Genomic DNA, 13,758 nt, shown 5'->3' with positions numbered 1-13,758 from the left:
GGCCCTAAGCACTTTGTTTTCCAGTATTACCACCGGATACATAAATGTCACAGACACATAACTGGGTGAACCTTTTCAGATTATGACTCAGCTTTGCTAGAGTCCCCAATTAGAGGTGTCCAGGGTTCTTAAGCACACTCTTCTTTTTGCGTTGGACCTCGACTTTAACCGCTCAGTCTCAAGTTTTCACTTGACACCTTCACGCCACAAGCACATGGTTAGGGATAGCTTGGTTTAGCCGCTTAGGCTAGGATTTTATTCATGTAGGCCCTCCTATCCACTGATGCTCAAAGCCTTGGATCCTTTTTTTCACCCTTGCCTTTTGGTTTAAAGGGGTATTGGCTTTTTCTGCTTGCTTTTCTTTTTCTCTCTCTTTTTTTTTCTGCAAGCTTTTCACTGCTTTTTCTTGCTTCAAGAATCAATTTTATGATTTTTCATATCATCAGATAACATTTCTCCTTTTCCTTTCATTCTTTCAAGAGCCAACAATTTTAACATTCATAAACAATCAAATTAAAAAATATGCACTGTTCAAGCATTCATTCAGAAAGACAATAGTATTGCCGCCACATCAAAATAATTAAACTGTTTTAAAATTTGAAATTCATGCACTTCTTTTTCTTTTTCAATTAAAAACATTTTTCATTTAAGAAAGGTGATGGATTCATTTTCATAGCTTTAAGGCATAGACACTAAGACACTAATGATCATGTAATAAAGACACAAACATAGATAAACATAAAGCATAATTTTCGAAAAACAGGAAAATAAAGAACAAGGAAGTTAAAGAACGGGTCCACCTTAGTGATGGCGGCTTGTTCTTCCTCTTGAAGATCTTATGGAGTGCTTGAGCTCCTCAATGTCTCTTCCTTGCCTTTGTTGCTCCTCTCTCATGATTCTTTGATCTTCTCTAATTTCATGGAGGAGGATAGAATACTCTTGGTGCTCCACCCTTAGTTGTCCCATGTTGGAACTTAATTCTCCTAGGGAGGTGTTGATTTGCTCCCAATAGTTTTGTGAAGGAAGATGCATCCCTTGAGGCATCTCAGGGATTTCATGATGAGGAATTTTCTCATGCTCTTGATGAGGTTCTCTTGTTTTCTCCATCCTTTTCTTAGTGATGGGTTTGTCCTCATCAATGAGAATGTCTCCCTCTATGTCAATTCCAACCGAATTGCAAAGGTGACAAATGAGATGAGGGAAGGCTAACCTTGCCAAAGGAGAGGACTTGTCCGCCACCTTGTAGAGTTCTTGGGATATAACCTCATGAACTTCCACTTCCTCTCCAATCATGATGCTATGTATCATGATAGCCCGGTCTATAGTAGCTTTGGACCGGTTGCTAGTGGGAATGATTGAGCATTGGATGAACTCCAACCATCCCCTAGCCACGGGCTTGAGGTCATGCCTTCTTAGTTGAACCGGCTTCCCTCTTGAATCTCTCTTCCATTGAGCGCCCTCTTCACATATGTCCATGAGGACTTGGTCCAACCTTTGATCAAAGTTGACCCTTCTAGTGTAGGGGTGTGCATCTCCTTGCATCATGGGCAAGTTGAATGCCAACCTTATATTTTCTGGACTAAAATCCAAGTATTTCCCTCGGACCATTGTAAGCCAATTCTTGGGGTCCGGGTTCACACTTTGATCATGGTTCTTGGTGATCCATGCATTGGCATAGAACTTTTGAACCATTAAGATTCTGACTTGTTGAATGGGGTTGGTGAGAACTTCCCAACCTCTTCTTCGGATCTCATGTCGGATCTCTGGATATTCGCCCTTTTTGAGCTTAAAAGGGACCTCGGGGATCACCTTCTTCTTGGCCACAACTTCATAGAAGTGGTCTTGATGCACCCTTGAGAGGAATATCTCCATCTCCCATGACTCGGAGGTGGAAGCTTTTGCCTTTCCTTTCCTCTTTCTAGAGGTTTCTCCGGCCTTTGGTGCCATAAATGGTTATGGAAAAACAAAAAGCTTTAGCTTTTACCACACTAAACTTAGAAGGTTGCTCGTCCTCGAGCAAAAAAAGAAAGAAGAGAGTAGAAGAAGAAGAAATAGAGGAGATGGAGTGGGCTTTGTGTTTCGGCCAAGGGGGAGAAGTGGTGTTTAGGTTGGGAAAGTGGTTTGAATTTGAATGGTGAGGTAGGTGGGGTTTTATGAAGGATGGATGTGAGTGGTGAAGAGAATGGTAGGATTTGATAGGTGAGGGGTTTTTGGGGAAGAGGTATTGAGGTGATTGGTGAATGAGTGAAGAAGAGAGAGAGTGGTGGGGTAGGTGGGGATCCTGTAGGGTCCACAGATCCTGAGGTGTCAAGGATATCTCATCCCTGCACCAAGTGGCGTGCAAAACGTCCCTTTCTGCCAATCCTGGCATTAAACACCAGGCTGCTGCCCATTTCTGGCATTTAACGCCAGCTTCTTGCCCATTCCTGGCGTTAAACGCCAGTCTGGTGCCCTTTTCTGGCGTTAAACGCCCAGAATGGTGCCAGACTGGCCGTTTAACGCCCATTCTGCTACCTTTACTGGCGTTTAAACGCCAGTAACTATCTCCTCCAGGGTGTTGTATTTTTCATTCTATTTTTCACTTTGTTTTGTCTTTTTCAATTATTTTTGTGACTTCACATGATCATCAACCTACAAAAAACCTAAAATAACAATAGAAATTTAACATAGATAAGTAAAAATTGGGTTGCCTCCTAACAGGCGCTTCTTTAATGTCAATAGCTTGACAGTGGCTCTCATGGAGCTTTACAGATGTTCAGAGCAATGTTAGAACCTCCCAACACCAAACTTAGAGTTTGAATGTGGGGGTTCAACACCAAAATTAAAGTTTGGTTGTGGCCTCCCAACACCAAACTTAGAGTTTGACTGTGGGGGCTCTGTTTGACTCTGTATTGAGAGAAGCTCTTCGTGCTTCCTCTCCATGGTGACAGAGGGATATCCTTGAGCTTTAAACACAAGGGAGTCTCCATTCACTTGAATGATCAATTCTCCTCTGGCAACATCAATCACAGCTTTTGCTGTAGCTAGGAAGGGTCTGCCAAGGATGATGGATTCATCCATACACTTCCCAGTCTCTAGGACTATGAAATCAGCAGGGATGTAATGGTCTTCAACTTTTACCAAGACATCCTCTACAAGTCCATAAGCTTGTTTCTTTGAATTGTCTGCCATCTCCAGTGAGATTCTTGCAGCTTGTACCTCAATGATCCCTAGCTTCTCCATTACAGAGAGAAACATAAGGTTTATACTTGATCCCAGGTCACACAGAGCCTTCTCAAAGGTCATGGTGCCTATGGTACAAGGTATTGAGAACTTTCCAGGATCTTGTCTCTTCAGAGGTAATCTCTGTCTAGTCAAGTCATCCAGTTCTTTGATGAGCAATGGAGGTTCATTCTCCCAAGTCTCATTACCAAATAACTTGGCATTTAGCTTCATGATTGCTCCAAGATACTTAGCAACTTGCTCTTCAGTGACATCTTCATTCTCTTCAGAGGAAGAATACTCATCAGAGCTTATGAAAGGCAGAAGTAAATTCAATGGAATCTCTATGGTCTCAGAATGAGCCTCAGATTCCCATGGTTCCTCATTAGGGAACTCCATGGAGGTCAGTGGGCATCCATTGAGGTCTTCCTCAGTGGGAATTACTGTCTCTTCCTCCTCTCCCTGTTCGTCCATGTGAGATGTGGTTATGGCCTTGCACTCTCTTTTTGGATTCTTTTATGTATTGCTTGGGAGAGTGCTAGGAGGGAGTTCAGTAATTTTCTTACTCCGCTGACCCAATTGTGCCTCCAAATTTCTAATGGAGGACCTTGTTTCAGTCATGAAACTTTGAGTAGTTTTGATTAGATCAGAGACAATGGTTGTTAAGTCAGAGGGGTTTTGCTTAGAATTCTCTGTCTGTTGCTGAGAAGATGATGGAAAAGGCTTGCTATTGCTAAACCTGTTTCTTCCACTATTATTGTTGTTGAAACCTTGTTGAGGCCTCTGTTGATCCTTCCATGAGAGATTTGGATGATTTCTACATGAAGGATTATAGGTGTTTCCATAGGATTCTCCCATGTAATTCACCTCTTCCATTGCTGGGTTCTCAGGATCATAAGCTTCTTCTTCAGAGGAAGCTTCTTTAGTACTGCCTGTTGCTGCTTGCATTTCAGACAGACTCTGAGAAATCATATTGACTTGTTGGGTCAATATTTTATTCTGAGCCAATATGGCATTCAGAGTATCAATCTCAAGAACTCCTTTCTTCTGCGTTGTCCCATTATTCACAGGATTTCTTTCAGAAGTGTACATGAATTGGTTATTTGCAACCATTTAAATGAGTTCATGAGCTTCTGCAGGCGTCTTCTTCAAATGAAGAGATCCTCCAGCAGAGCTATCCAATGACATCTTGGATAGTTTAGATAGACCATCATAGAAGATTCCTATGATGCTCCATTCTGAAAGCATGTCAGAATGGCACCTTTTGATCAATTGCTTGTATCTCTCCCAAGCTTCATAGAGGGACTCACCATCCTTCTATCTAAAGGTTTGGACTTCCACTCTAAGCTTACTCAATTTTTGAGGTGGAAAGAACTTTGCTAAGAAGGCATTGACTAGCTTTTCCCAAGAGTTCAGGCTTTCTTTAGGTTGTGAATCCAACCATGTTCTAGCTCTGTCTCTTACAGCAAAAGGAAAGAGCATAAGTCTGTAGACTTCAGGGTCAACCCCATTGGTCTTGACAGTGTCACAGATTTGCAAGAACTCAGCTAAGAACTGATGAGGATCTTCCAATGGAAGTCTATGAAACTTGCAATTCTGTTGCATTAGAGAAACTAATTGAGGCTTAAGCTCAAATTTGTTTGCTCCAATGGCAGGGATAGAGATGCTTCTCCCATAGAAATCAGGAGTAGGTGCAGTAAAGTTACCAAGCACCTTCCTTGCATTGTTGCCATTGTTATTTTAGGCTGCCATGGTTTCTTCTTCTTTGAAGAGCTCTGTTAGGCCCTCTAAAGAGAATTGTTCTTTAGCTTCTCTTAGCTTTCTCTTCAAGGTCCTTTCAGGTTCAGGATCAGTTTGAACAAGTATGCCTTTATCTTTGTTCCTGATCATATGAAAGAGAAGAGAACAAGAAAGTGGGGAATCCTCTATGTCACAGGATAGAAATTCTTTGAGGTGTCAGAGGAAAAGAAGAATAGAAGGAGGAGGTAGATGGAGGAGAATTCGAACATATAAAAAAGGAGGGAGTTCGAATTGTACCTTGAAGAGGAGTCTTAGTCCCTTAAATAGAAGGATGTGAGAAGAGGGGAAGAATTTTCAAAAATTAATTAAAAGATTTTAAAAAGAAATTTGAAAATTTGATTGAGATTTTCGAAAACTAAGATTGGGAAAGAAATAAAGTGATTTTTGAAAAAGATTTTGAAATTAGAAAAAGATTTGATTGAAAAAAATTAATTTTGAAAAAGATGTGATTGAAAAGATATGTTTGAGAAGATATGATTGAAAATTAAAAAGAGAAAGTTTTAAAACTAAAGTTGATTACTTAACTAACAAGAAATTAGAAGATATGATTCTAATATTTAAAATTTGATCCTTTCTTAATAGGCAAGTAACAACTTGAAAATTTTTGAAGTAAATCTTGAATTAAAGTAAGGATTTTTGAAAATAGTAAAAATAATTATAAAATGGAAAGAAATTGATTTTCAAAGAGATATGATTGAAAAGATATTATTTGAAAAAGATTTGATTTTGAAAAATTATGAAAACTTGAAAAAAATGTGAATTAAAAACAAAATCTTCCCTCTAGTGTCATCCTGGCGTTAAACGCCCAGAATGGTGCCCATGCGTTTAACGCCCAAATCTCTACCTTTTTGGGCGTTAAACGCCAGTTTTTCTTTTTCACTGGTCGTTTTGAACGCCTAGCTTTTTCTGTTTGATTCCTTTGCTGAATGTTCTGAATCTTCAATTCTCTGCATTATTGACTTCAAAAGACATAGTTTTAAAAATATTTTTGAATTTTTGATGATTAGAAACAATAAAAATGCAACTAAGATCAAGTAAACAATGCATGCAAGACACCAAATTTAGAAATTTTCATACTAGAGACACTAACAAATTGAAAATGCCTATTAAAAACAACAAAACACACAAAATAAGAGTATTTAAAGATCAGAACAAGTAAATCATCAAGAACAACTTGAAGATCAATGAAGAACATAATGTATATATTTGAAAAATGCAAGAAGAATAAAAACATGCAATTGATACCAAACTTAAAAATTGATACTAGACTCAAACAAGAAACATAAAATATTTTTGATTTTTATGGTTTAAAAATTTTTTTTTTATTTTCGAAACTTATATGGAAAAGAAAATAAAGAGAATCAAAACTTTTAATAAGAATTCCAGGAATCATTGCAATGCTAGTCTAAGACTCCGGTCCAGGAATTAGACATGGCTTACTAGCCAGCTAAGCTTTCAATGAAAGCTCCGGTCCAAAATACTAGACATGGCCAATGGCCAGCCAAGCTTTAGCAGATCATTGCTTTCAACAGCAAAATTGATAGAAATCAACAAGCTCTTGTGATGATAAGTTGAAACCTCGGTCCAAAAGATTAGACATGGCTTCTCAGCCAGCCAGACTTCAACAAATCATCATGAAACTCTAGAATTCATTCTTAAAAACTCTGAAGAACAAAATAGAAAATCTTTTTGTATTTTTGAAAATTTTTTTCGAAAAATAAAAAGGAAAAGTACCTAATCTAAGAAACAAGATGAACCGTCAGTTGTCCAAACTCGAACAATCCCCGGCAACGGCGCCAAAAACTTGGTATGCGAAATTGTGATCATCAACAATGGCGCCAAAGGACTTGAAGCTCTCAAACGTGAATCACACTTTGTCACAATTCCGCACAACTAACCAGCAAGTGCACTGGGTCGTCCAAGTAATAAAACTTACGTGAGTAAGGGTCGATCCCACGGAGATTGTCGGCTTGAAGCAAGCTATGGTCATCTTGTAAATCTCAGTCAGGCGGATTCAAATGGTTATGGAGTTTAAGGTGATGAAAATAAACATAAAATAAAGATAGAGATACTTATGTAATTCATTGGTGGATTTCAGATAAGCGTATGAAGATGCTTTGTTCCCCTTGAACCTCTGCTTTCCTATTGCCTTCTTCCAATCATTCATACTCCTTTCCATGGCAAGCTTTATGTTGGGCATCACCGTTGTCAATGGCTACTTACCGTCCTCTAAGTGAAAATGGTCCTGATGCTTTGTCACAACATTGGCTAATCAGCTGTCGGTTTTCGATCATGTCGGAATAGGATCCATTGATCCTTTTGCGTCTGTCACACGCCCTATAATCGCGAGTTTGAAGCTCATCACAGTCATCCCTTCCCAGATCCTACTCGGAATACCACAGACAAGGTTTAGACTTTCCGGATCTCAGGAATGGCTGCCAATAATTCTAGCCTATACCACGAAGGTTCCAATCTTAGATTAGAAACCCAAGAGATACGCATTCAAGCCATTGCTAGTAGAACAGAGGTGGTTGTCAGGCACATGTTCATAGGTGAGAATGATGATGAGTGTCACGGATCATCACATTCATCAAGTTGAAGAACGAATGAATATCTTGGAGAAGAAATAGCTTGAGTTGAATAGAAAAACAATAGTACTTGTATTAATTCATGAAGAGCAGCAGAGCTCCACACCTTAATCTATGGTGTGTAGAAACTCCACCGTTAAAAATACATAAGAACAAGGTCTAGGCATGGCCGTGAGGCCAGCCCCCAAACGTGTCTAAGATAGCATAAGACTTATCAAAGATGAAAATACAATAGCAAAAGGTCCTATTTATAGAAAACTAGTAGCCTAGGGTTACAGAAATCAGTAATTAATGCAGAAATCTTCTTCCGGGCCCACTTGGTGTGTGCTTGAGCTGAGCATTGAAGCATTTTCATGTAGAGACTTTTCTTGCAATTAAACGCCAGCTTTTGTGCCAGTTTGGGCGTTTAACTCCAGCTTTTGTGCCAGTTTTGGAGTTAAACGCCAGAATTTCTATGCTGACTTTGAACGCCGGTTTGGGCCATCAAATCTCGAGGAAAGTACAAACTATTATATATTAATGGAAAGCCCAGGATATCTACTTTCTAACGCAATTGAGAGCGTGCCAATTGAGCTTCTGTAGCTCCAGAAAATTCACTTTGAGTGCAGGGAGGTCAGAATCCAACAGCATCTGCTGTCCTTTTTCAGCCTCTGAATCAGATTTTTGCTCAGGTCCCTCAATTTCAGACAGAAAATACCTGAAATTACAGAAAAACACACAAACTCATAGTAAAGTCCAGAAGAGTGATTTTTATTTAAAAACTAATAAAAATATAATAAAAACTAGTTAAAATATACTAAAAATATACTAAAAACAATGCCAAAAAGCGTATAAATTATCCGCTCATCAGGGAGGGTGCAAGGTTTGGAGAGCTGCACCTTGAGGTAGGCATGAAGTTCGAATCTAAATGGGAATTTAGAGAAGCTGTGAGAGAATATACAATCCAAGAGGATAGAAGCATAAAGATAGTGAAAAATGATAACATAAGGTGTAGGACGGTGTGTAAGGTCAAAGAGTGCCCATGGGTGGCTTATGCATCAAGAGACCATGAAGACACCTGTTGGCAAATTAAGACATTCAATGATGACCACACCTGCCCAAGAGAGGACAAGAATAGGGCTGCCAACAGGAATTGGGTATGCAGCAAGCTTGTGAAGAAGGTGAGAAAGTATCCATAGCGAAAAACAAGGTAAAGCTGCAGAATCACACTGGGAAGCTCACACCTGTTATAAAGAGCAGGCTGGAAAAGGTTAGGAAAGAATCTAAGCATTGGAAGCCTATTTGGACTGGGGATAACGGATACAAAAAATTTGAGGTGCACGGACATCCAACTAACCATGTTGTGGACATAGGAAAAAGATTGTGCACATGCCAATTTTGGATGCTAACGGGTAAGTTAATTGTCTTTATGCATTTTACTTACTTCAACCATAACTATTATCATGGTTCATGTCACTGTTTGGCACCTGCAGGTATTCTGTGTGTGCACGCTTGTGCTGCCCTCTCTCGTGTGAATAAGCAGCCAGAAGACTTCTGTCACAGATGGCTGACCATGGAATCATACAGGAAAACTTATAACCACCACATTAATCCAATTCCGGGTCAACCAATGTGGGAAAAAGCAGAGGACTGTAACAGGCCACATGCCCCTAAAATCAAGACAAAACCTGGAAAACTAAAGATGAAGAGGAGGATGGATGCGGATGAGAAGAGTGGTTTTGGAACTAAGAAGCCTAAAGTTGACCCAAAACTGTCGGGCAACACTGCAGACGGTGTACACCTAAAGAGACAGCTGAGTGCCTTTACATGCAGTTACTGTGGTGAAAAAGGGCATACGAAGAGAGCCTGCAAAAAGAAGAGAGATGCTGATGCTGCTACTGCCGCTGCTGCTGCTGTAGCTGCCGCTGCCGCTGTAGCTGCCGCTGCCGCTGCCGCCGAGGCGGCTGAGAAGAAGAAAAATGATGAAGTACATCATGTGCTTGAGCAGCCTGTTCAGCAGCCCCAAGACGATTCTGGCCAAGCAGATTTGGAAAGCAATCCCCAGGAGATCGACTTAACTCAGCCTATTGCTTCTGAGCAAGAGGATTTTGAAAAGGTAAATAAAATATAACATTTGAGTATTTTATTATTTCCATGCATAAATAATACTTAATGCCACTTATTTCTCCTATAGGATCCTGGACCGAAAAGACCTTCGAAGCTGTCACCAAGAAGACGATCCTCTCTGCCGCCAACCGCACCGACAGTGAACCCCTTGCAGGGTGCATCTTTAGCAACATCTTCAAAGTTTGCCAAATTGATGCAGTTCATCCCAACGCCAGGATTTAAGCCCCCAAGAAAGAAGAACTGAATACTTTAGATATATATACTTAGGAGTTTCTGTTTTGTTTTGTGTTATTAGTCTTTAACATCGTATAATGACTAGATGGTGAACTGTGATCCAAAGGCCTTTTTGGTATGCCTTGGCCTTGCTTTTGATGAAACTATAGATAGCAGCATAATGATTTCTAGGCTGCCTTTTACCTTCAACTTTTGTTGTTTTTTGATAAACAATGGAATTAATGTTAATATACTATACTATGTGGTTTACCATTCAAGAAGCAGTTTTTTTTATTTTTTTTTTTCATAAACAATGGAATTTATCTTAACAAGATCACCAACAACACTGTCAATACATACACAGCTAACACTAACAACTGGGTAATCACTTTTTGCATCTGGACATCCTCCTCCAACCTTCGAAGCCTCCAATCAAAGTTGATCTTCACTTCATCACCACACGATTCTGACTTTTCAACCTGTTCCTCATTCACAGAATCTGCCCACACAAAAAGCCCGCACCATCTCTTCCCACTTGTCTGTAACCAATAAAGGATCAAAGTTTAGAGATGAACAACACAAGAACAGTCAGGGGAGGAGAATCATAACAACACAAGAACAGTCAGGGGAGGAGAATCATAACAACACAAGTAATTATTCTAACGTACATTATAATTGGGGCAACCATAGAACGGTTTATTCGGATTCGAATCTGTGCCAAACCATCTGAGAACTGGCCGACAGCCACAGCCGCACCATTCTGGCGGGGCTGATCTTCTGCTCTTTGTTTGCGTTCTAGTCCGGTTCCAGCTAGATGGGGAATGAATAGAGCTTCCACCTGCAGTGCTACCTCCACCCATCATCGACATGAGTAGCAGCCCCAGATGGGAGTGTATGAACAGTAAGAAGTGTATGAAAGAAGAAGAAGAAGAGATGAACAAGACGAAGAGGGGAAGTATCTGAGAATTTGGGGATTTAGGGTTACATATAATAAGAGGGACCAATCTGGGTAAAAATTGGAACTTAGCTAGCTCAGCTAGCCATTGGGACCCGTCCCACGTGGCAATCCGAGGCCACGTCAGCGCTCAGGTGATGAATCATCACCTGAAATATGGCCAGGGACTAGTTTGAGTGCTCGGAGCTCTATCTGGAGGACTACAATAGGAAAATCGGGATCTTAGGGATTACTATGAGTAATTGCATGAATCTCAGGGACTACTATGGGTATTTATTCCAATTTCTTTACTAGTTGATTTGTTCAATTTGTTTACAAGGAGTTCAATTTGTTCCGTTATTACTATCTAATAACTTCCATTTGTTCAATTTGTTAAGGTAGGTACTCTATTCTCTAATCCAAATTTCGATCCATTATGTTAGGGCTTTTTCACCATATCTATTTTGGAATCTTCTGCAACCACAGAAATCTACTAATTAGATTTTCTCACTAGAAAAACACACGAGCCTGCAAAAATGACTTACGATAGTTTTTCTGGTTCTTTTTTCTTCTGCAAAAAAACCTTGAATATACCGAGTTATTATGAAGCTTAAATTTGTAATATATCTCTTTGTCAGTTAGCTCCATATTTATCTAGAAGTTAGTTTAGTTAGTGGCAGGAATAGAAGATTGAGATCTCTCTCTACACATAGCAGAATCTTGAAGCTTCTTCTCTGTTCTTTCTATTCTCTCCTCACACATAAGCTCTATTTTAATTTAGTAATTTATATATTTGGTATTTGGTGATTTTATGTCTTGCATGTCATTTTTTAATAACAGAAATTGCTAGCTGTAATAGATGAACTTGAAGCATTGTGACCTGAATTTAAACTCCTTGGGAACAAATTGAACAATTGGAGGTAAATCCTAGCTGTAATAGCTGTAATATTATTCTACTCTCTTGCTCCTTGGGGCCGTTGCTTCTTTGCTCTGCTCTCTCTTGTTTGTGATTCTGCTAGGAGAAACCTTGAAAGCATGCTTATAATTTTATGGTCCTAGTGCAACTTTTTATCAGGACTCTTTTGGTTTTTAATTCTGTCCCTTTGGAAAGCTTTAATTTCAGAATCTTAGATGCTTCTTTGCTTCATCAAGGGTCTAGTGCCCTCATGGTATAATTATTGTTAGTGTATATAGTAGTATGTGGCTTCATAATTTGTCCCTTGTTGGATCATGATATTTTGTTATCATGAAAATTATATATATATATATATATATATATATATATATATATATAAAGCTATTCTGATTTTGACTAATTTGTTAGAATGCGAACTTCTGAATTTGTCTTTAAATTTATTAGATGTTTAGATGACTCTGAATTTACTGTTGAATTTGTCTGTAAATAGGTGGTTTTGCTGGGTGAAAATTTTTGAAATATGAGAATGTTGTTTTCCTCTATATTCCATGAACACCCTTCTCCTTTACATGCTTTTTTATTTTAACACTACATTTAGATTTGTGAGATCTTAACTTTAATGATGACATCATTGTTTTCTCTTAATCATATGCTGAATGCCCATGTTTAGTGATTAAGATAAAATATTTGCAAGAATATTATTAATTATTAATGTACAGTTTTATTTTGTGTCTACCTAACAAATTTTTTAGTTTGGACCTACCCTTATTTTCACCTCATTTGTGTATCCCCCAAGGTTTCTAAAATTTGTTTTAGATCCAGCACCTTTTCTGGATTATTAGTTACACACATTGGTAGTTAGTACCTATTTGGGTTTGGAGAAATTTAAGATTTTGACTCAATCCCATTTACCATTTGACAATCCACTTTTGTATAATTCACTTCCCATTTTCTATTTTTCTTCATTCCATGTTGTTATCTCTGGTTTGAACATTGGATTGTGTTCAGTTCTCTTCTGTTCTTCTTTGACTACTGAATATAGAGACTGAGATCAAAAGGAGGGTGTCTGATTTGAACTGCAGAATATAGGGAGTTTCATTTAACAAGTTTCAGTTTTTTGTTCGTTACATCTGACATATTTTTAAGTGTCCCTGTCCTGTTTCACTTACTATTGTTTTCTCTCAGATCTATGCTGCAACTGTATCAGCAAAAAACTAGAAATGGTATGTTCGTATTTATTGTTTTCTTTTCCCATCTGTTTTTGCTGTTGGGCAAGAGGGATTGCAGGTTTTGGTCTCCAATTACTGCTTTCTCATTAACTGATATTTTTACAGATACCTATAAAAACTTAACAATGAAAATTAATAAGAAGTGGAACTTTTCTCAATTAAAGAAAGGAAAGGGGCTGGGGGTGGGTTCAATTATAAAACCCTGTTTGTCTAACTGTTTTTCTTATGATTTCGGCAGAGGATGCTCAGCTGACTCCTATTTTACGTCTTGGAGCTGGAGCATGTGCTGGAATAATTGCCATGTCCGCAACTTACCCAATGGATATGGTTCGAGGCAGGATAACTGTACATGTACATCTTTACCTTCATTTTTCTTTTTACCAATTGCTTGGTTTGCAAATCACATAGAGAGAAGATATAACATTGGTTTTCTTCGTGTTCTTTGTGCTCTACTGCTCTTAATATTTATAGTATGCTTTTTGTTGTATTTGCAGACAGAGAAGTCCCCTTACCAATACAGAGGGATGTTCCATGCTTTGACAACTGTGCTTAGGGAAGAATGCCCACGTGCTTTATATAAGGGTTGGCTTCCTTCAGTCATTGGAGTTGTGAGTGATCTTTTCATTTTTACTTCTTTACAAAGTTGATGATTACAGTCATGATCATAATGGCAAATATGACAAACCTTAATATTGTGCTTGGGCAATTCATGCAACTGATATAATTAACTCCCTAAAGTTCCCCACCCCCTCCTCTCATGCTGTAGTGGCT

General features: G+C 38.8%; 1 non-coding gene across 1 annotated transcript; it reads left to right on the top strand.

Annotated features, from left to right (window-relative positions):
- The first annotated feature begins 4,447 nt into the window (after positions 1-4,447).
- LOC112745631 (small nucleolar RNA R71) lies at positions 4,448-4,551 on the top strand. The gene has a single exon (XR_003173549.1). It is a non-coding gene; the product is annotated as a small nucleolar RNA R71 (small nucleolar RNA).
- Positions 4,552-13,758: the final 9,207 nt, after the last annotated feature.

Source organism: Arachis hypogaea, chromosome 14, assembly GCF_003086295.3.
Source record: "Arachis hypogaea cultivar Tifrunner chromosome 14, arahy.Tifrunner.gnm2.J5K5, whole genome shotgun sequence".
Classification (NCBI taxonomy): Eukaryota; Viridiplantae; Streptophyta; class Magnoliopsida; order Fabales; family Fabaceae; genus Arachis; species Arachis hypogaea.
This window is presented reverse-complemented; position numbering and strand designations above follow the sequence as displayed.